The sequence below is a fragment of the Pangasianodon hypophthalmus genome, chromosome 2, assembly GCF_027358585.1.
Source record: "Pangasianodon hypophthalmus isolate fPanHyp1 chromosome 2, fPanHyp1.pri, whole genome shotgun sequence".
NCBI lineage: Eukaryota > Metazoa > Chordata > Actinopteri > Siluriformes > Pangasiidae > Pangasianodon > Pangasianodon hypophthalmus.
This window is the reverse complement of record NC_069711.1, coordinates 19,541,573-19,564,886: the sequence shown is the minus strand read 5'-3', so window position 1 is coordinate 19,564,886 and position 23,314 is coordinate 19,541,573. Positions and strand designations below refer to the sequence as shown.

General features: G+C 38.1%; 1 protein-coding gene across 8 annotated transcripts in view; it reads right to left on the bottom strand.

The window, feature by feature from the left end:
- The window catches only part of lpp (LIM domain containing preferred translocation partner in lipoma), a 238,827-nt gene that overhangs the window by 151,134 nt on the left and 64,379 nt on the right, over window positions 1-23,314 (bottom strand). For 6 of the 8 annotated variants that reach the window (XM_053227583.1, XM_053227577.1, XM_026920556.3 and 3 more), the window contains one exon: window positions 15,360-15,402. The exons of the other annotated variants lie outside the window; for them this stretch is intronic. The gene's annotated coding sequence lies outside the window, so the exon portion shown is untranslated. The remainder of the gene's footprint in view (window positions 1-15,359; window positions 15,403-23,314) is intronic. 8 annotated transcript variants of the gene reach the window in all.

Genomic DNA, 23,314 nt, shown 5'->3' with positions numbered 1-23,314 from the left:
GTTTCCCAGTTCCAGAAGCAACTCGGTAACATCAGCATTGTATTTTACAGCACAGATAAAACCGAAAGAAACATTCAGCACTAAACTAGCAAAAATTAACACAAGTGTGTGAATATATGGATGTATGAATGAAAGAAAACATGATCTGAGGCAGTGCAGCAGGTATGGAATATTACATTGCAGTTACAATAATTTTAAAATGCAGTTTATAATAATCACATATAAATATACTGTTTATATAGGGGAAATGGCAATATAGACTATATACAGTAGTGTCTTCAGATAGCATGACAGGTTTGTTCAGATCATTACCAGTTTTTGCTAAATAGTCATGCTAATACCAACCACTTTATACTTTCTTCCAGTGCATTCCATGTAATACTACATAGATTATATACACTACATTAAAATGATTTGCTTAAAATAGTCTATCCCTTTAAATCTTCAGTTGCTGGCTTGTTTTTGTTGACTCAATGCCATAGCAGTGGAGTAATTATGAACATGCACAGCTATTTATTGACAAAGACTATATAAGAATTTCTGTCTGTCTTCTATGCAGAAAAATTTTTAAAGAGGGGACTCTACAAAAATAAATACATAAAAAATAACCTAAATACACTATATGGCCAAAAGTTTGTGGACACCTGACCATCACACCCATATGTGTTTCTTCATCCCTTTCCAGATTTTAATCCAGATTTGATCCCATTCCAGATTTAGTCCCCCTTTTCTTTTATAATAACTTCCACTCTTCTGGGAAGGCTTTCCACTAGATTTTGGAGGGGATTTTTTGGTTGTGGGGATTTGTCACTTCAGCCCCAAGAGCATTAGTGAGGTCAGGCACTGATGTTGAGTGAGAAGGCCTGGGGTGCAGTCAGTGTTCCAGTTCATCCCAAAAGGTGTTCAGTGGGGTTGAGGTCAGGGTTCTGTGCAGAAAACTCGAGTTCTTCCACTCCAACATTTTCAACCCATGTGTTCATGGAGCTCACTTTGGGCACAGGGGCACTGCCATGCTGGAACACACGTTTGGGCCCCTTAGTTCCAGCAAAGGGAAATTTTAATGCTACAACATACAAAGGCATCCTATACAGTTATATGCTTCCAACTTTGTGGCAACTAAGTTGGAATCTTACAGTTATGTGAGGTAGGCCCACATATGGGTGTGATGGTCAAGTGTCAACAAACTTTTGGCCATAAACCTATTTGTAAAATGCAAAACTAGGATATTCAACCATACACAGAAAATCCTCTCATCTACAGCACATTTTTGATGTGCTTACATTGGCACTTACAAATGGTTCATGGAACCATGAACCTTGGACTGAGAATAATGACAGTACAGTACTTAGGTTATAGGAAGAAACAAACTGAGAATCAGTGTTGTCCTTTCATATATATATATAAAAACATGAGTGTGGAATAAATTAATCTCAAACAGGGATTAATTTTGATTAATTGTGATTATGTAATAATAGCAGTGTATAGCAGTGTATCAGTGTGTAATATCAGTGTATCAGTTATGTAATAATAGCAGTGATAGCAGTGTATCAGTGTGTACTGCAATCCTGATGGTTTTTCAAGCTCAGCATACTCCTATGTGTATATGAGGTGGTCAATCACTCAAAATTACCCAGCCAACAGATGACAAGTTGTCAAAAAGCAAGTGAATACAATGCCCTATGAATGACTGCTAACCAACAATAACCAAGACTGTAAACATAGGATAAAAATAGAATAATATTTATCTGCTCTTCATAAATTTAAGAATTGAACTTTTTAATGTAGCTCCCTGAGATCTGTAAAGAATGGTCACTCAGAAAAATCTGTCGATAATTTTCAGTCTGGCAGTTAGAGTGTGACATGGCCAGAGCCCTTCTATCTCCAATAAACTGAAGTGTTGTTTTCTGTTCCCCTCGGGCAGCAGTGGGGGGGGCCTCTGGTAAACAGCTTGGTGGTTAATATCCGCTGAGAAAGCTGCCAGAGTGCATCATTACTTTAATCAAAACAGCTTCATTACAAGCAGCCACATTACCCTGCTATCAGTTTGTTTATGCCAGGCCAAGCCCGTCATCTCCTAAAATAGTCTCGCTGGACTGGAGGATGATACTAAATCCAGTACTGAACACCATGACAGGACTCATAGCAATATGCTTGTCCTCATGTCTCATTGAGTAAGCAATATTCAGTCTAAAAAACAGATCTGAACCATCACAAAAAAAAGAAAAATGCTTAAGTTGGATAGCTTTCTATGATTGGCACAGAGTTCGGCAATTCTATGAAATGAGACGGTTGTATTTTGAGGTAGTCCTTTTTTTGGCGCTTTCCACCTATCAAGCATTTTTTCTTGCATTACTCTTTCTACGATGAGATTCCCAATGAACAATCCCTGTGAAGTACTTGGCTGGTTCCAAAAGCGGCTGAAGTGGAGCAACAGGAAAGCATTTACCCTATCGTCAGGAGCTTGCAAGCTCAAATCCAGATGATTCCACATTTATCAGTGGCCAAGAGAGCAAAATTGGGCCTGTGTGTGAGGCACAGCTACACTCTCCCTTAGTCCCCTGTCAGTCAGAGTGACACAAGTCATTTGTGGGCATCTGTAATCTCATGTATGTGGAAGAAGGTAGTTAGCGCTTTTCTCTGAGTGTGTTTAGCTGTCCTGTGATGTAGCATAGCAGCAGGCCCTCCTGAGTTGGTAGCTGCTGTGTGATAGGGGAGTGCTAGCTAGTGGGAGGGAATTGGCAAATTATCTACTGATATACTGCCATGCCACAGCTCGACCTTTTCCAAGTTGCTCTCCCACTGGCATGCCTGGCACACACACGGCCTACCAAGACAATGTCAGTTGGGGTGGGGGGGAATGGGTGTCCATCATTGCACCCAGAAAAGGACAAATATACTGCACTATCATGCTATAAAAGCAGATCACAGATCTGAAAATATACAAATCACAAAAACAAACTCATAGCCCCCTATGAGAAAGCGTAAAGACTTTAAACTATGTGAGCTTGACACACAGGGTGATGTGTCTAGTGCAGTAGTTTAGCTAAATGAATGCTAACTTGCCAGCTGCTTGCAGTCCTTTTGCTTACTGCCTGTTGTCGCTGGTTACCTTGCATGGCAAACAGGGAGGCGTCATGATTGTGCAAGTCTTCCCTTGCCAGTAAACAGGCTCTCCATTACCAAGAGACCTGGCAGGAGATCTCAGAGATGCAGTGGTCCCCAGAGACAGTCCACCGTCCCACAGTGTGGACATGCCCTGGCATTAGTAAACCACTGTCTCACTGCCCTGCAAAGGCTAAAAGAGCACTCCCTAACCAGACAAGCAATGAGATGGCAGCACATGTAGGCAGCCTGCGGCTGGGGAGGATCCAAGTCATCATAGGCCTTTTCCTGCCACTGAATCAAGTCAAGAAGTACTACTGGGGAGCATGCACCACCAGTGCCATGTTAAAAAGGTCTGAGCATGGTCTTGCACATTTTGAACCAGCCTTAAAGTCTGGCAGAGATGTCTGGAGATGGAGACAAGTTTTGAATGAACTCAGAAGACCTATTTTATAGATCTGCTCAATCCCAAAAGCAGGATCCCAAAAGCAGGATCCCAAAAGCAGGATCCCAAAAGCAGGAAAGACCAGAAAAGGTGGCTTAAAATTGCCCACCTGTGGCATTTGTGGTGTCACTGGAGGATGAATGGTCGTCAGAAGAAGACTACCCTAGTAGTTGCATTGTGGTCTTTAATTCTTCAGTAAATTCTACAATTCTAATAAATTCTAATACATACATATTTGTACCCACTTACTGACAGAAATCTACTTGGATTTTGTAATCCCACTTGGGTTTGCTATGACTCTGTAATCTTCAGAAGTCTTTTATTTTTAATAAAGCCTATATTGTAATTGTGATGAGTTTTTTTTAACCTTACAGGTAGCATCAACCATGGATATCAACCATGTTCAATATTCCTTTATTAAGGCTTTTATCTTTAAACCTTGTACTACACTCAACCTATTGATTTTGTTCCTTTTATTTGAATGTAGCTAATTAGATACAGTAAAATATAAAAACTGGACTGCTGGTTTAAGTGTTGATAATTAAATTAATTTTAGTCTTTTCAAATTACTTTAATTATTGATTTGTCAGATTTATTGCATGTTTGTTGCAGCACTAATAAGCTTGAAGAAAATAAAATGTGTTTTTGAGAAAGGCTATCTCAAGTTGATCTCACATCTTAATACCAAAAGGAACTACATGCTTTTACACTGAACTATTAAGAAGGAAATCTGGATCCTCAGGAGTCTGAACGTAATGGCGTGTTAATACAAGATATTGATAATGATGCAACCTGGGTAGAGGCGTATAGTCCCTCCATCTATCAGTCACACAGCACCTCATCTACTTTAATATTATCTGCTCGATTAAGATCACCTGCAGAAAAGCCTAATGGGAGAGGATGTGGGCCTATCAGCCTCAATAATTCATACATTTTCTTTATTTTAATATACAAAAATTCCATTAGATGAAGATTTAGAGGAGTGGATGAACTTTCAAACTCTGTAACCGGGCTCAGTATAAACGCATCGCTAAACCCGTGCTTGTGGCAGCGGTGGATGAATATGAAATCTTCAGCCTCGCTCTGCTAATGGAGGCAGGTTTAATGTTAATGAAGTGAGCAACCCCGTGGTGACAAATGCCATAGGAAATTAATTATGCTGACTTGTTGCGACAACATTCCCTGTGTAAAACAGGGTGGGTGCCGTGTGAGCTTCAGTGATCCTTCTTCTTTTTTCTCTTTTTACCATCTTATTTTTCCCCAGTGTAGTTTCAGCACCATTGGTCTAGCAGAGTGAAGGCTCACCCTGAACACCAAGCATGTGGTTTCTTTAAGTAACAAATTAATTTAAGGTCAAATTAATGCTTAAATGAATACCGGTTCAATCAGTAACTTATGTGGGTGCTCGAATGGTTTTTGACTACCTGAGTAATGACTCAGAAAATAATCATCCTCGTTTAAGACTTAGTTTTTGTTTTGCCAGCTCACAATGTGCATAGTCGGCAGATTTAGCTACGAGTCTGCACCTGCATAATTCTCTTTTCTGCTGTCCCGATGTCTATTTTCATGAAAAGCATGTATTTACCCATCATTCACCACACATCCTCTACCCTTCATCCTCCAGTGATCTGTTCTAAAAATATCTCAGATGTAACATATGTACAGTATATGTATATAAAAGTGTCAAACAGAATATTTTCTTACTGGTAATGTTATAAATCTGTCTCTCTGCTATTTATAACATTCAGCATTTATAACATATCCGGTCATCTCATTGAACACCACAGTACTCTTAGGTCACGATGGCTCAGTGCTTAAGGCTTTTTTAGGCTACTGATCACAAGGTTGTGATTTCAAATCCCAGCCTCGCCAAGTCGCCTCTGTTGGGAACTTGAGCAAGGCCCTTAACCTGCATCTGCTCAGATCATATATAAGTCCCTGCCGAATTAGTAAATATAAATGTGGTCTTAAAACCGGCACTATAGGAGCTGTAACTTGTGTAGTCTTACAGTCAGTCAGCTACTACATCCTACACAGGAAACAAGCTTTGACTGTGGCTATAGTCAGTATGGCTATTTCCAAAATGAAGACTGAAAACCTGCCCATTAAAAAAGCAAGCAATCTCTTAGCAGAATTACAGAATGCAGCTAAAACCATACCACAAAAAAATGGCCAGATAAAAATATTCAGACAACAAAAACAGACTGTAGTGCACTTAGCACTGACCAGGTCAGCGGAGAAAAAAACAGCAGCAGCTGAGCACAGAGCCATTACCAGAGCAGGAAGGATAAAAGCCTAAAACAACCATCAATGAAATCCCAAAAACCTCCAGAAATGCATGCAGGAACAATTTACAGTTTACAAAAAAGAGGTATCAATGAGCAGCAAAAACAAAAAGCCAGGCTGCAATATTCCAATCCAATATATGGAATACCCAAATATTCCAAATACCAAGAGGAGAGTATGGAGAGTTGACCTCCATGTTTAGTCATATGAAGTGTCTTACTAAATCAAAAAGGTTTTAACAAAACTACTGGGGATATTGAGGTCCATCAGGACACTTAGATTGGTTATGTCAATCTTGTGAATTCTTGCCTTGTCCTAATTCTGAACATTATATTTGGTGATAAAATTGGTGAAAAAAAATTCACCATATTTGCAAATTATTTAAGATCTAAATGTGAAAAATACTACGCCTTTCTCCACCACGCGGATAAATCTGGTGGTTGCAACCGGCAAGTAGAGAACTATTCAAGGCAGTGTCCAAAAACCACACATTTCACTCTAAATAGTAGGTCCAAATCGTAATGATCCCTCAGTGCTCTGTTAGCACAGCTCTCAGGCTCCACGGCATGCAGAGCCGATCCAATGTTAGTAAACTAGAAAAAACGTAAACATACACAGGAGCCAAAAATTATAAAACCAAATGAACATGCCTGGTCACACACAACTGATGTGTATTTTATCTATTAATTTGTTCGTCTAAACACAATCCATTTTGTTATCTGTTCTGATTTGTGTTTCGGGGTATGATGGCATATGACATGAGTCCAAAATTACTATACAATACTAAATAAAAATTATAAGAATTATACTATTATACTATACTATTATAGGATTTCCATAGTGACTTGCAACAGCTCAGATACGCCACGTTTTTCAGCTTTTTCGACGAATAAAACATTTTGAGATGTGCTATTACTGGAAAATAATCAACAACAGGGTGGTCTGATGCAGCCCAATGAAAAATGGAGAGCTGTAATAACCCTGAAGTTGTCTTATTTTTGTCTTATAACAGCATGGCCAAAAGTGTTTTATTGCATTTTTTATTTATTTTATTGCTCTTATACCACAATTTTGTCAATGCTAACATTTTATTTGTTTTATTAGAATTTATTATTTATTAGAAAACAACATCATAACTTTTATCCTTATATAGTTGCATTTAATGTTGTGGAATATCCGGAAAACTAGTTTCTGATATCACTTACATCACAGCCGCACTATCTTCCCTTTTTTCTCTCTTGAAAGACAAAAAACCAAATCTTACCATGTTACTGAGAAATCAGGAAGAATTTCTTGTCTCAGGAACAGCTTTACCTGGGACATGCAATGCTCTGACAAAGGAGACTCATTCCATCAATGCTAAAAAAGACCTCTACTCACAGAAAACTTCACCATGAAAATTTCACAAATTCATTTATATGGCACATTCACCACACAAGTCCCTGTGCAAGTTGTTACTATAGAAACAATAATGTATAAGATGAGGACATAAACCTGGGATTTGCCTTGCAGGCAGAACTATTGTCAGAGCTGCTGTTACAGAAAATTTATCAACACCAACTGACCAATCAAAATCACGAATATTGATGTGGTAGGAAAAAAAATCTTACACACTGCAGCTTTAACATGGCATGCTTTGGCATCTAGGAAAACAAACCATTTTGCCTTCACTGCCTTAATGATTTTGGGGAATGTCGTTTGCATGAATGCATGGGAAGTGAAACAGGGGGAAAACGCTGTTCATAAACCCGTTTCCCTGTTAATATAGTGGAAACAGGTGAAGGCCAAAGGCACTGGAATCACCAGTCCAGTGCAAATAAGATGAAGCAAAGAGCTTACACTTATATCTCTCATTAAGTACCAGAGAGCACATTCTGCTTGGCAGTAGGTCTTGCTGCTCGATCGTGAGATGAAAGTGTTTGTGGGATACAATCTGGCTCTCTTCACTGCAACTCCAATAAAACATACTTCAAGCTGAGGAAATATCAACTTCCTGATAACGAATAAATACAAGGAGGATATGTGAGATAAAGATCTTGTTCAAATTCAGACACCTGAATATAAGGTTTTTTTCTGTACCTTTTTTTTATACAAGTACAGAAAAAACCTTATATTCAGGTGTCTGAATTTGAACAAGAGCTCAGCTGAAAGTGAAAGAGATATGAGAGAGGGGTTGCTTTCATGTTCAGCCAGAGCTCTTGAACTGAATGAGTATCTGGAGACTTCTCACACCTCCTGGAGCGGCCGGGATTTAATGTGGAGTAGCTAATCTAATGTGCTTCTCCGAGGCCCAGAATGGCCCTTAAAAGCCTGGGGTTTTTACTGAATGAGCCGGTGAGTGAAGGAACACAGCCAAAAACACAATAACTTCTCCCTCAATCCACTTAAAAAGAGGCACTCTGTGAATTGGCTCAAAAATCATTTAAAGTGCTGACGTTTCTGGTGGACGCTCGTCTTTTTTTCTTTTTTTTTTTGAATCAAGACAGAAACAAGACAGACAGGGAAAGACTGAGGGAATGACAGAAATGCTGAGTCAGCAAAGGGAATGAACAGCAATATTGTCTGGTATGATGACTCCTGTGTCTTCTAAACCACTGTCAAAATCCATCAGCATGATCCAGAGCAAATTTAAACCAGGAATGTGTGTAACGGCAAAGAGGAAGCCATTATTAGACAAATCACCTTCATCACAGCACAAAAAATAGACTGAGTAGTGAGGAAAAGTAAAAAGCAACACAAGCTTGCTGTGTAAAACCCATTGCTACTTAAACAATAAACAGACCAATTTAACCAAAATGATTTGTAAAACAGTCATATTTTTAAATGATTAATTAGTCTATATATATATATATATTTAATCCCTCTGAAGAATCATCTATTAAGGTATTGGGGTAATTGTTGTTATGGTAACTCCTGCGTCATTGCCTCACATTGAGTTAAATGACCCTGCAGCCTCGCTAGTAATGGCTGCCGTGAGTATTCACCATTTGGCTTTTCACTGAATGCCATGCTGGAATAAATCAGAAATAATGCAGGGAACATCATGTACTTCATGAGTCACATCTGATGAAAAACAGCCTGCAGGACCGAAATGGTCCAAAATAAATTTAAAATCTAGATAATTGCAAAGTAAAAGAGCATGCTGACCCACACACACAAGATATTCTGCACATACACATACAATGTGTGTGGTGCTACTCTAGACTAGACTCACGAGAGAGAGTGTGTGTATTTACAGTGTTCGGAATATAAGGGTGAACACTGACTCTTTATTTGTGATTGTATTTCTTAACTGGCTAAACATAAGATCTTCAATTGATTCGATTGGTGTATTAAATAAACAGCTTCATATCTATTTAACTGGTTGCATACTTTGCATTTAAAACTCTATTACTGTGACTAAGAAGCATATTTATTTTACATTTAAAGACATGCAGTCTTAAAATATACAATGAATATAAAAAGTCTACACACCCCTGTTAAAATGGCAGATTTTTGTGATGTAAAAAATTAAACCAAGGTAAATCATGTCAGAAGTTTTTCCACCCTTAATGTGAAATTACAACATATGAAATTTAAGTGAAAATTTCATCTTTCAGCAAGACAATGACCCAATGCATACACCCAAATCAACAAAGGAATGGCTTAACCAAAAGAAGATCAATGTTTTTGAATGACCTAGCCAGAGATCAGACCTGAATCCAACTAAAAATCTGTGGGGTGACCTGAAGCGGGCTGTGCGCAGGAGATTCCCTTACAATTTGAAGGATCTAGAATGTTTTTGCAAGAAAGATTGAGAAAATATTGCCAAGTCAAGATGTGCCACGCTGATGGACTCTTTGCCAAAAAGACTGAGTGGTGTAAAATAATAAAATCAAAATAAAATCAAATAAAATAAAATCAAAAGGTGCTTCGACAAAGTATTACTTGTACCAAGGACCTGCCGCTGTAATCATAAACACTGTTCTGTGCTCATCTAAGGCCCTTATTCACCGTATGCTCATACTGAACACCCTTTAAGCACACTTACTACTGTTTATAGTATACAGCCGTAGAAAAGTAATGATTTATAATCCTGATAGAGGATGGGTTCCCCTTTGAGTCCGGTTCCTCTCAAGGATTCTTCCTCAATGTATGTATATATGTATGTATGTATATATGATATATATATATATGTATATATGCAATACAACAAAAGAATGTCTTTGTTGAAGAAACCTATGGTGGCTTCTGAATGTGGAGTGTTGCAAGAGAAATGGACAATGACATATTTCTTCTGGGAAATAAACCACAAACCCATTTGTGTCATTTGCTCTCAGCAAGTGGCTGTGCTCAAATAATTTAATATTCCAAGGCACTATGAAATCATGGTTTAAAAAAAAATAAATAAATACGACTAGTATACTGGGCAGTTTCATAAAAACAACATAAAGGAGATAATTGCAGCTCTTAAAAAGCAACAGTCTGCTTTCTGTCACAGTCCTGTGATGAATGATGCCACTGTGAAGGCTAGCAAATGTTACCAAGGGGTTACAGGAATTTGTTTGCACTGTGTTTGTTGTTATAAAGTTACGGCCCTGCTTTGTTAATCCCATTCCCGTCTGCTCCGGAAGAAATTCTGACCAATCCTGCGATATTTTCTGACATGCTTAATTTATTCCATTTCTCAAAATATAAACAAATTAGTCATTTTACCCTTCGCGACCTACATGAGGATGAAGCTTTTGCTAAAGATGAGTGAATGGAAACAGTAAATGTGCCATGTGAGTAACCAGAATGCGCTCACGTATGGACTATACTCCCTGCAAAGGAGGATAATCCACCAACAAATTACTAGATTACTGCAAATTAATAACAACCTGCATTGTATATTGTAGTCGTATAAGTAAGCCAGTCACTGAGATCAATTTGAATAAACCTAATTAAAATGAATTATGCACATATTATTAATGGCAAGTGATTGAATGTATTGGCGTGGCACCTTTATTGAGATATTAACCAATGTGGCCCCCAACCGATCAAACACCCCGATTTACGATAATGTAATAAATCAGTAAGTCTAATTTGCACGAAAAGTGTGAGAGAAACAAACATAATTATCATTTTAGTCATCAACGTGCAGCATCGTCCCACTGGACTATAAAACTGACAGGTGCAAATTGAAAAACGTCACAAGGCACGTACAGAGCTCACACCTGAGCTGAGCACGACATTTCAGTATTCTGTTCAGGTGAAGAATAAATGCAATCTGGCATCTGTATCTGTCAGCTCATTCTCTCAGACACAGACACACACACACACACACACACACACACACACACTATGATTCACTGGCTGTGACCTCAGTGGGTAAGGGTGACCGGAAGGTTTTGATCTAAAGACCTATATTGCTGGACACTGTAGACAACTAAGACTCGAGCACTCAGCTCTTTTCTTCAGTGAAATTCTGTTTCTCTTTAAAATGCTTTGGATAAAATCATCTGTCAAATAAATGCAAATGTAAAAACCCTGAAAAAAAAAAAAAAACTCAAGGAGGTTTGGATATGGACTCATTGCTGGCAGATTTGAGTATGCCTGTATAACATCAGACATGATTTTGATTAGCAGGTATGATTGTTTATGTGTGGGAGGAATAAGAAAATAAAAGATGTGATGAGAAAGATCACACCTGGGAAGAGCAACGTTCTCAGGAAACCTGTTCAATGCTGCACAATCAGCAAGTAACAGCTCACGATCCCACTAGGGCTCCAAACCATCTGTACCTCTACAATGTGTGTGTGTGTTTGTGTGTGTGCGCGTGTGTGTGTTTAAGAGCTCACCTGTGCTCAAGAAAAACCTGTCTCTCTAACCCAAAGAGTCCTTGCTTAACCACTAAGTCGAATATAAAGGAGGAAAATCTCGGTGTAGTTTGACGAACATGTTCAGGGTGGAAGGTTGTGAGGAACTCTTCTCAGTGGGGTGATCATTTGGGTGGATTGTGTTTTGAGAACACATGCTCGAGTCTAACCACATGGCTGTGGCTCCCCTCCAGAGGCCATCATTATGCGGATTTGTTCTGCTTGCACTTATAGTCTCGGCAGATCAATCGCAAAAAAAAAAAGGGTGTGCTAAAGCCTGTTATTGGAGTCGCAGTTTGGGGAGAGGATTTGAGAGAAGTGTTGTTTGAGGGTTAGATCGTCCATGGCACTGTCATCTGCTGAAATTCCCATCACCGTGAACAATGTCCCCCCACCACCACCACCTCCTCCTCCCACTCCCCCTCAATCCCACTCTGCTAATCAATTAGAATGAGAGACACATTTCATGCTAACAGTGCATAGTGAAACATTAATGTGTCTGGTGTATTTTTAAAAAAGATAATGATAATGATACACTCCCAAACATGGTTGCAAATGTATCTGTTCTGCATTTTAGCAAATGTGCAGTGGCTTTCTTGAACTGAAATATGTTTCTCTCTTGCACGTATCTCAACCACAAGTAAAGTTATAATATTTTCCATTCTGTTACCTTCAAAAGAGAAAAAGGTGAAAAGTGCATTTTCAGATTTCATCTTGAATGGAACATCACAACATTTTGACAGCTGGTATCTGATTACAAACTAAATATATTAGGCCTACATCTGTTTGGCTACAACACAAAAACCTGATCAAAGACATTCACTGCGTGAGAAAAGGATGGTTTTTACCATCATGTTTGTTAAACTGGCTCCTTACACAATGATGTTTGCAGGAAGCCACAGGAAGGCTAAGGTGAAATGTATTTATAATTTCTTAAAGTTGAGGTGTCAAAGTATGTATGTTATTAGAAGAAGAAAAAAAAAATCGGACAAAACACAAATCCACCACACATACTCTTATCCATTTTTATATACGTATATCTGTGCATGAGAGGTGATGTATATTTTGTAAACAGCAACCCAATGCAGAAAACATCTGAGAAAACGTATCTTTAATTGCTTTATTTGGATCCCTGTTTGTTGTAGCCTTCCTGCGGTGCATATTAAGGACAGGCACTTCACGTAAAAATATGCAAATATTTCAAGGAATTATTCAAATAATATTTAAATATTTGGTGCTTTGCTTTCAGATGATTACCGATAGTTATCATTACCTTCCAAAGTGCAAGCTTTCCACTGCATTTTATGGTCCTTTATTGTTTCCAAAGAATTGCCACAGAGAACGCTGACACTATCTGCAGCATGTTTTTCCTGTGCTTCATTCAAAACCAGCAAACGCAGCCTCTAACTACCAACACTGCTCTCTGGCTGGATAATAAGCTTCTGATACTTTTTTTTAAAAAATTGCAGAACATTCAGCTAAATTACTTACTACTAAATGATACTTACTAAGACTTTCTTGAATACTTGAATATAAATATTGACTCATTCCTGGTCCACATAAGTGTATACCCTTACAATGAGGTCTCTACATGCAAAATGTGTTTAAAAATAGTAATTTATAGTAATTTATAGTAGTAATTAATAGTAGTAATTAATAGTAATTTACTGGCAACCTGGGCTGCTATTAAAGTACTGTAAATGTACAGTAAACAACTGTAAAATATTTAGCGTAAAGTTATATTTACTGTAAAGTATTGTAATACCTTACATAGTGAGAAAATAACAAATAATAACAGTCCATTTGCCCATTTGGCTGATGCAGGATACAACTGAGCTGAAGGTTAAGGGTCTTTCTCAAAGACCTAACTATGGCAGTTTGGCAGTGCTGGGATTTGAACACATGACCTTCTGATCTGTAACTCAAAGCTTTAACGACTGATCCAGCACAAATTGCTCAACTAGCTTACACTGATTCACTGCAATCTTTTAGTGGACTTAATTCAAATCCCAGCACTGCCAAACTGAGCAAGACCCTTAACCTTCAGCTCACTTGTATCCTGCATCAGCCAAATGAGCAGACTTACTGAAATTTTTTTGTACTATGTAATATATTACAACACTTTATGTTTTTGCCGTTGTTTACTATAAATTTTATAGTCCCTTAAGTACCAGGGTTGCCAGTTAATTACAGCAAAATTTACAGCTTTTTTATTATTTTATTTAACATTTATTTAAATGTACACCATTCACAAGTACATCCTTGACTTGGTGAATCAGTAAAAGCACATTTAACATACCTGCACCAAACACACCCATACACACATCTGACACAAATGTCACACAAACAGTGACGGGAAATAGGCAAAATAATAATAATAATAACAAACAAAAAAATAAGTGTGTAACAACACAGGATTTAACATTCCTCATACAGCAAAATACAGTTTAAGAAAATATGCATTTTGCACATATCCCCATGTGTGTCTGTGTGTGTCGTTGGGTCTGGGAAAGGTTGCATTCTTTCAGATTAACTTAGCTTGTAAAGGCTCTTTCTCTTCTAATATTATTCAAACAGATCTGCCTTATTAATGTTGAAGGAAAGGGCCACGTGTCAGAGGTCAAATTAAAAACTGTAAAATGACATAAGGTATCATCTCTATTTTCCTCATAAGAAGAGCTATTCAGGAGACATCAGGCATGCATATGGCATGGATGTCCAAATTACATGCTACAAGCCATCTGCACCTGGGCTACCCTCTGAACCAGCACAGAAGTTATCTTAAAAAATGATAGAAAATTTCACTCTTGGTTTGAAGATGATGTCCTCATGTAAAAACTAAACTAAAGGCTAATGCAGATCTCTTTATCCTTCACATTAACTAGGTTAATTTTGTCATAAAAATTATTTGCCAAGATTCAGAGAGACTAAAAAAAAAATGTCAACTAGTGCGTGAATTCAGGAGATTTAGGGCACACTGGCTAATGTTTTCTTCAGAGAGATGAGCATGTGTTGAATTTGTCTTTTGCTGTACTAGGTTCAAGCATACAGCAGACAGCAAATGTATTAAATTACTCACTCATGCTGTGCAGCTAAATTAAAAGACAACATAATAGTTGCAGTCAACTAGGCGTAATATTTATTTCATTATTTCTTTATCAGGTGGTGATCAATATTTTGTTCCACCCAGCCTTATATAAGAAAAGTTTGGGCATCCCGTCGTATAAAGTGACACACAGAAAGGCACAGAGGAAGAGAAAGGGTGTATGTCACTCTGATATACAGTATCTTCTTCTGCATGTCTTTCTCTTTTTTCCTGTCTCTGTCATTTTCATCCTATCTTGCTCTAGAAATTAGCAGTTCACTTAATGTACTGAGAGTGAACCACAGAAAATGCAACAGTAAAACCCCTCCGCTGAAGGCAAAACTCATTCAACAGATGAATAGAAAAAAAAAATGGAAAAACTCATTAGGGAAAAATGAGAGACTTGAGGAAGATGAGTGAGAGGAGAGAAGGGCATATACAGTAAAGAAGAATAAGATAGGAGTATAAAAAAGAGGAGGACAAAGAGGAGAGGAGATGACAGGAAATGAGGATTAAGAGGTTGATAAGGAGAAAAGGCAGAAAAGCAGGATGAAGAATAGAGGAGAGAAAAGAGGTCAAAGTAGAGAAGGCTGGTGAGACTTACAGGACTTTTCTTTGATGGACAGCGATGAGTCACCAGCAACTAACTGGGGAGAAAGAAAGAAAGAGAGAAAGAGAGAGATTCATTTTAGTGCATGACTTAACTTCAGGACAAGACATCTATGACAAACTCCATGAACATATTCAGCGTATGTCATTTATATTCTTTATGAATGCACTTTTTTTTAAAATGATCTAACACAATGATTCTTTAAGCTGCTCTAACTTCACCAGTCCTTTCTCCAACTCAAAACCCAGTAGAGGATTGTGGGATATAAAAGTCTAATAATAAAACTAATAATGACAGCAATAACAAGAGGGGGAAAAAATACACGCACAACTTGCTAAGGGAGCTGTTCGTCTGGTCTATTTCAGGAGAAGTGTGTATCCTGTTTGGATGCACAGGTAATAGTGGGACGGGGTGTGTGGTGTTTGCTCTCTATGGGCCCACACACGCATTCCCAGCTCACAGAGCGACTCCTTTGTTCTCGGATAAATCGACACTGTCAGGTTTCCCATGTTATCAAGAGACCATGGGGGGAAAAAAGGAGTGGGAGCGGCGCTGCTACATGCGATCACACCGTTTCATTTGACTGTTAGGGTTTCTGCACCTTCCCCCAGTCTCTTTTTTTTTACTTTACTTTTCTATCTATGATGTCTGCACAAGCTTTCATTTCAAAGCGCTGATTGAGGGCAGTGAGACAACAGAAATCTCTTTGTTCTCAACCAGATATCCAAATGTGGAGTGTCACGTCCTCATGGTCTGGAAATTGAGAAGTGTGAGAGTGATGTGAATCCCACTGATAAGCCACTCATTCAAATGCATAATTACAATTGTTCTACCGGCCGTACAGATCTAAACTCTTCTGATTTGCATGAGAACTTAAGAGCAAGGATGCCCATCCAGGAACTGATAAGGAACCAGGTACAGAGAATGTGTGGGTAGCCAAAAAAAAAAACAAAAAACAAAAGGGATATAACGTTCCTGATACAGCGCGCACACACACACACACACGCACACACACACAGACAGAGAGAGAGAGAGAGAGAGAGAGAGAGAGAGAGAGAGAGTCCCGTAACCAAACGTAACATCAGTAGCCAAAAGGAAACCTTTTTTTTTTTTTTTTTTTTTTTTTGAATTAAAGTTTTTATTGCTTTTCTTTTTGGAAGGCTGATAGGTAACAGAAATACAACATTACCATAATTATGCAAGGTTACAGATTCTTACAGGCATGTTTTGACCATGTAATAAAATACAATGCAAGACAGAACACAAAGTAGTTGTCTATTCAGTTTGAGACCTTACAGTAATATACGTCCAGAACTCTTCCCAACCCCTCCTCTCTAACACCATTTACTCGATTAAGCATGGATTCATAGGATGCAATTTCTACCATTGCACTGGCCCACTCTTTCAATTCTGGGGCTTTCACTGTCCTCCAGTGTCTCAAAATAATCCTACTTGCCATTGTAATACATACCATAATAACAGAAAATACACGCTTTGAAACATTAGGTATTTGAGACTTATTTGAGGTTAAAGATATTTCAGAGCCATACCAGCAACTTAAGACATCCATAACTTGTTTCAAAATGGTTTAACAAGACTACATTCCCAAATACAATGTAAAAAGGTACCTTTTTCCAACTGGCATTTCCAACATAAATTGTCTTTCATCAGTTTCATCCTGTAAAGTCTTATCGGAGTGTGGTAATATCTATGAAGAATCTTATATTGAGTGAACTTCCCCTTTGCTTCATTTATATATTTACCACACCCCACCAAGATGCTGGACCATTTTTCTGGGTCAATTTCTTCGCCAGTCAAAAGGAAACCTTTTAACTATTTAAGATTTTTTTTAAATAAAAGCTGTTGTTTTGTATAAAAAAATGTCCCCACAAGATCAAAACTGTCCGATATTCCGATAGTCAATCAATTAATCATTACAGCAGAAAGTTACAAACTTGAAATAACACACAGGGTACAAACCTGTTAATGTAATTTCTTAACCTAAAGTAAGCATTTCATCTTAATCAATCTGAGATCATGAAAAAGAAAAAATAAACTTACCCTTCCATTTACTTTGTTCTTTAATACACTGGGTGTTAGTTTGGCGGCTGTTCAAAATAGCAGCACTTAAATACATGCAGTTTGTCTAGTGAACAATTAAACACAGTAATGGGCAAAGCACCATCACTGACCACATACTCTTTGGGTATTGAACCATTCTGAGCACTGTACTGACACTGACATGGTGGTGTGTGTTGTGTTTATGTGTGTATCAGGTGTAGCACAGCTAGAGATTATAGCACATCTTATTTCATGCACAATTTGTGCTAATTGTCTTTTAGCCCTTCATACAGCACTGTGCTGCTGAGTGGATATTTTAGTTGAAGGACTGTTCTCGAATCAGCAGTGACATGAGATGTTTCAAAAGCCCAATCACCTGATATACTTCTACCTGCACAATGGCAATCGTGGAAAAACACCCAAATAATATCTGTTTAGTGCTGGAAGATAGCCACAGATGCAACCAGTCAGTAAGTGTATAGCTACAGCATGACCTATAATGGAAGGTTTAACTGATAAAATGGCCAGCATGGCGATATACAAGGCAGATCAACTTAATAAAGTGGCAAGTATAAGTAGACAGAAATGAACAGTGTGATATGATATAGTGCATATGACGAGACAGTAGAGGAACTTGAGAGAGAGGAGTTGATAAAAGTTACATAAAGATTGCATTTATGCAATGCATGATGTGTCAAGACATAAGATATAGTGTATATATCTAGACTGGCACATTGCCACCTCACAGAGTCCTCAGTTTGATCTTGAGCTTGGGTTACTGTATGTGCGGAGTTTCATGTTTGCGCTGTGTCCACTTGAGTCTTGTCTGAGTTTTCCAGTTTCCTCCCACCTCCCAAAAACACTCCGGTAGGTAAAATGGCGACTCTAAAATTCCCCTAGGTGATAATGTATGGTGTATAGTGTATGGTGCCCTGAGAAGGACTGAGCCCTCCAGCATGTATTCCCACCTCACACCCAGCATTCCCAGGACAGGCTCCATCCAATCGCAACTCAGACCAGGATAAAGAGGTTACTGAAGATATATATTTATACCATGGACACAGAAACTACTTCTTTTTGAGTGACTGGTGTCCATTATTTTATATATAAGGACAGCTCTACATAAATGCTACTCCTACTATATACCCGATCTGGAATTTACCCATGACCATAGTCAGAAATATCTATTTAGATTATAAGACAGTATGTTAAGTTGCAATTAAACATAATTAATATGTTTAATTATATAGAACGACATTGTTTATACAATGTGTGGAATGGTTTTAATTAAAAAGGACAAGAATAGAGCAACGTAACACAACAACAAGCATATAATTGTTACCTGTTGATAGCTGTTATATGCATGTATACTATATATAAAAAGAATACATGCATAATTCAGATATCAAACCTTGCAGACTTCACCTAGAAAAGAAATCCTACGTAAAACCCTTAGGTTTGATCAAGAATTTCATGCCAAGACAAAGGAATCCAAATCCATGCCACCATTTCCTCTAAAACATTATTTTCATAGCTGCCTAATTAAAAATAATGCATCCTTGGTGCTGAAACACAGCCTCAGCGGATCTAATCCAGAGCTGGGCCAAGTTTCCAGACCGGTGGAATGACTCACCTAATAAATTAAGGCGACTCCAATAAACTCCAATAAATTCTTCATGGCTCTCAGCCAGTAGTGAAATCCACAGCCAAAGACAAATTCACTGCACTCACTTCCGCTTGACAAGCTTCCCTCATCTAATCATTATATTAATTATTATCATTACAATAACCTTCTGCCAGCCACTTTCCTTTCCAATGTACAAAAAAAAACATTTATATCTGGAACTCAGCTCCCATCATGAAAGATTCTGCTGTTCACTAGCAGTTTTGTCCTCTAAAATTTCAGGCTTTAACTCTTTTACTCTCCTATTTTAAGCACAAATGGCAGCAATTTGATTTCAATTCCAATTCCATTAAGATAATTGAGGTTAAACCTTTTTCAAGTGCATAGACAAAGGCAGGGAGACAAATTCTCACATTATCTAAGTCATTTGCCGAGGGAGAAGGGGATCTCAAATCATATTTAAACAATAAGGCAATTCAAGTACATTAGGTCATTAACACATTTCTAAAGAGGCTAATCTGTCAAAAGAATGCAATTTAGCTACTGAAAAGTACTGCTTCTTTTACATATGGGAAAAGCTCCCTTATTGTGGAACAAAATATCACTTCTTTCACTTTCTTGACCCCAGGTGACTTGCAACACTCTGCAAGGCTTTGTAGCCTTAGTGACCTTGGCAAAGTAGCCTTGTGAATAGTGACCTTACTTGAATGTCAAGTTGTTTTAACAGACGCAAATTCTAGAAAGCATATAAGCTGTTCTTAGACTTCTTGACAGTTGGTATGTAGCTATAATGCTATATCTGCCTCAGCTCCAGGGTCAACAATTCAAACCTGAATTGGAGTTACAGTCTGTGTAGGGTTTTGCATGTTCCATGTGGATTTCCTTCAGGTTCTCTGGTTCCTCCCATCTCCCAGAAACATGCTAGGAGGTGGATTGAATACTAGGTGTCAATGTGATGCCCAGTGACGGACTGGTATCCCATCCAGGGTCCAACAGCAGTTAGAAGATGACTGGATAAATGAATGAAGCTGCATATTGAACTGCATATTGAATGAGAGATGATCTGTATTACCCACAATTCACTGTGAGCACAGAGTTTAAGCAAGTAGAATGTTAGCTTATAAATAAATGTACAATGAAATAAAGGATTGTTTTTCTTCAACATGCAGACTGGTGAAATATTAAAATAAGCCCTGAATAACTGAGTGAGGAAACATCATGAGCGCAGAAAATTCATGATACAATTAAGAAATTAACATGCTGGATAAAAATGCTGAGCAGGACTAGCTGACCTGGATGAGAGGAAAAGACCTTGGTGATTTGAAAAAGAAAAAAAAGTTTCAATACTTGAGCATTACTGTTCGTTACTGATTCATTAATGTGCCTTAATTTGTTTCTGTCAGAGCACAAGCGGAAACAAGCTCAGGGCTTACAGAACAACCTAGCCTGCTGACACTTAAAGAAAAATACTCATAACTTGAGCCAGGCTAGAAAAAACACCTAGATAAGCTTCTCAGGCTGAAACACTCTCATTGGTCCTAATGTTTTGTAAGACCCAAATTTCCTCTTCATGCTAGACGTAATTAACCAATGTGCAACTGACTTGACCAATCTCTCTTCATGCTTCCAGTTGGAATCATTTATCCAAATCGTTTTACGACAACTCATGCCCTTCACCCCACCACACACATCCATTTTAGCATCACTCCAGTTTACGGTGCAGAGAACACCTACTGTATTAAAACCCTCAGCTAAAAAGGTAGCCCTGCTGATATCCAATGATAAATGCATACCCGTGAAATCACCTTCGCCTTTTACAGGATATAAACAGGAGTGACTCTCTTGGCTGCAGGTGAAGGAAACGCATGCAGTGAGGGTTAAACGCCACCATTAATGGATTTTGATAACAGGTTAGAGGGCCATTAGAGGCAAAAGGGCATGGGAGGCTTTGTTAGGCTTTGGTCTTTAAGTCAGTCAGGATTTTTTGTGATTCCATTCAAGCCCTGATTTACGTAGATCCCAAACAACAAGCAGTAATCTGGATGAGCAATCGGATAAATTTAGTTAGTGGGCATGTTGCGTGTGATTTACAAATATTAATTGTGTGAATGATGTCACATGCAAAATAGAGGCAATAAAAATTTATAAAAGACTCATGGAACTGAAATAGAAAGTCGAGTATAAGGCTGATTAAAGGCAATGAGAAACATTGAAAACCTGTACAAAATTCAATATGAACCTTAAATAAAACAGTGTAGACATGAGTGAGTTTTCTGTTCATAAACTGAATATGGTCTGTTTAAATGCTGTTGATAGTGGAGGTGCAAACCAGTAGTGAATATATGATCTAATATGAAATCAACTTTACCGTGGTAATTGTGCAGAGCTTTCTGATTAAATCTTTTAAAATTCAGAAGTCTTTTTTAAAGTATTACTTGTCACACTGTACATGATGGTCCTGATAAAATATTGGCTGAATTCTATTCTACAGACTGTGTGATAACGTGTTTTCCATGTTAGATTACACAATGAAGATCCTCTAACGATAGACCTGTGATTACAGAAATTCAATTCAATTTTATTTGTATAGTGCTTTTAACAATGGACATTGTCATAAAGCAGCTTTACAGAAATATATAAATTCAGGATATACATTTTAAATTTATAAATTTATCAATAAAGAGCAAACCAAAGGAGACAGTGGCAAGGAAAAACTCCCTGAGACGACATGAGGAAGAAACCTTGAGAGGAACCAGACTCAAAAGGAAACTCATCCTCATCTGGGTTACGCTGGATAGTGCAATTATAAATAATTTCCCTTCTATAACTGTGTACTATATAGTCAAAAAGTGCAATTGTATATCCAGGAACTTATGAGCAACCTGAAGGCTATTTTGTTGAAGTTATCAACTGTCCAATGACTTGTGTGCAAAACTGTTTGTAGTGATTGCAGTCCTAAAACTATCCAAAAAAGAATATCCACGGCCATCTTTATGGTTTCTATGCATTATCATCCACAGGAATCTCATCGATGTTTAGGCTATCCATATAAGGCCATCCTCTTTGCATAAACCATAAAGAGTCGCATAAACAGAAACTCTTCTTGAGGTAATGAGAATATTTTACTGTCCATTAGCATGTATTGTTTACACTTCACCATTGCCGCTACAGTATTTGTAGCTGTCCTGTGAGTTTCATGTAATCCTAGGCCATACTCCTATTGGTGGCTTTTAGATAAGAGTTGTAGCAGCGGTCACACTCTGATGTTTACATGAAAATTTTGACACTGCCATAACTGACTATCCACTGTCTTTCATTGCAAAGGCACTCAATTGGCTGCTGGTGAGCACATTATTTATTTGAAGACTGCTGATCTCAAGTCACGACCAAAGAATTCTTTTAAAATGTGTGAATTTTGTGTCCGGCAGCAAAATTGGGTTGAAAATTATACAACGTAAATCCGACTTATGAATTTACACAAACTCGCTCATTATTACAACTTAGTGCCCTTGGTTCCCTAAGTGACTTTCAGGCATAGTAAATTGCAGACGAATTGCAGACGAAATTAAATCTAAAATTAATCGATTTGCATTGCCACCAGCAAAGAAACGCCCAAACCTGCATACTGATTAAGGCGAACATGCTAGATGGACAACACATGCCATGTTGCTCATGAGAAAGACACAATCCTCTATAAAACCTGTTAAATCAGCTTGCACTTGTTTGTGGGTGTTTTTACACATGCAAGCTTTTAGTGAATCAGAGCCTCAAAATGCCGGTTTCAGAATAGAAGAGGTAGGGCAATGTTAACTTTATACTATCTGTGAGTGGATATTAAGACAAAATGTGCTAATTTACATCCTGTCAAAGGAATCTAGTTACAGTGCCATGGGAGATTTCCAGACGCATGGCTGGGGACTCATCTGCTCTATACAGAATGTTTACTGCATGTCGCTATGCCTCTGTGTGTGTGTGTGTGTGTGTGTGTGTGTAAATTGGCAGGTAATTGCATCCTGCCTATCTGAGTGAGTAGCTCAAGCTTCTGCTGCCTCCTCCATTGATCTGAATGAGCAACTGGTGCGTGTAGCACATTTATCACATCAACATCAGTGGCCCTCGCGGGAAGTTCTGAGGTGCCACAAATCAAACTGCAAAATAAAACTATGCAGAATGGACCATCAGCCATAGCCATCAACATGAAGGACAGCCCTCGAGAAAATAGGATTTGAAATCACATGCAGGCTTTTTACACGGTGATACAAAA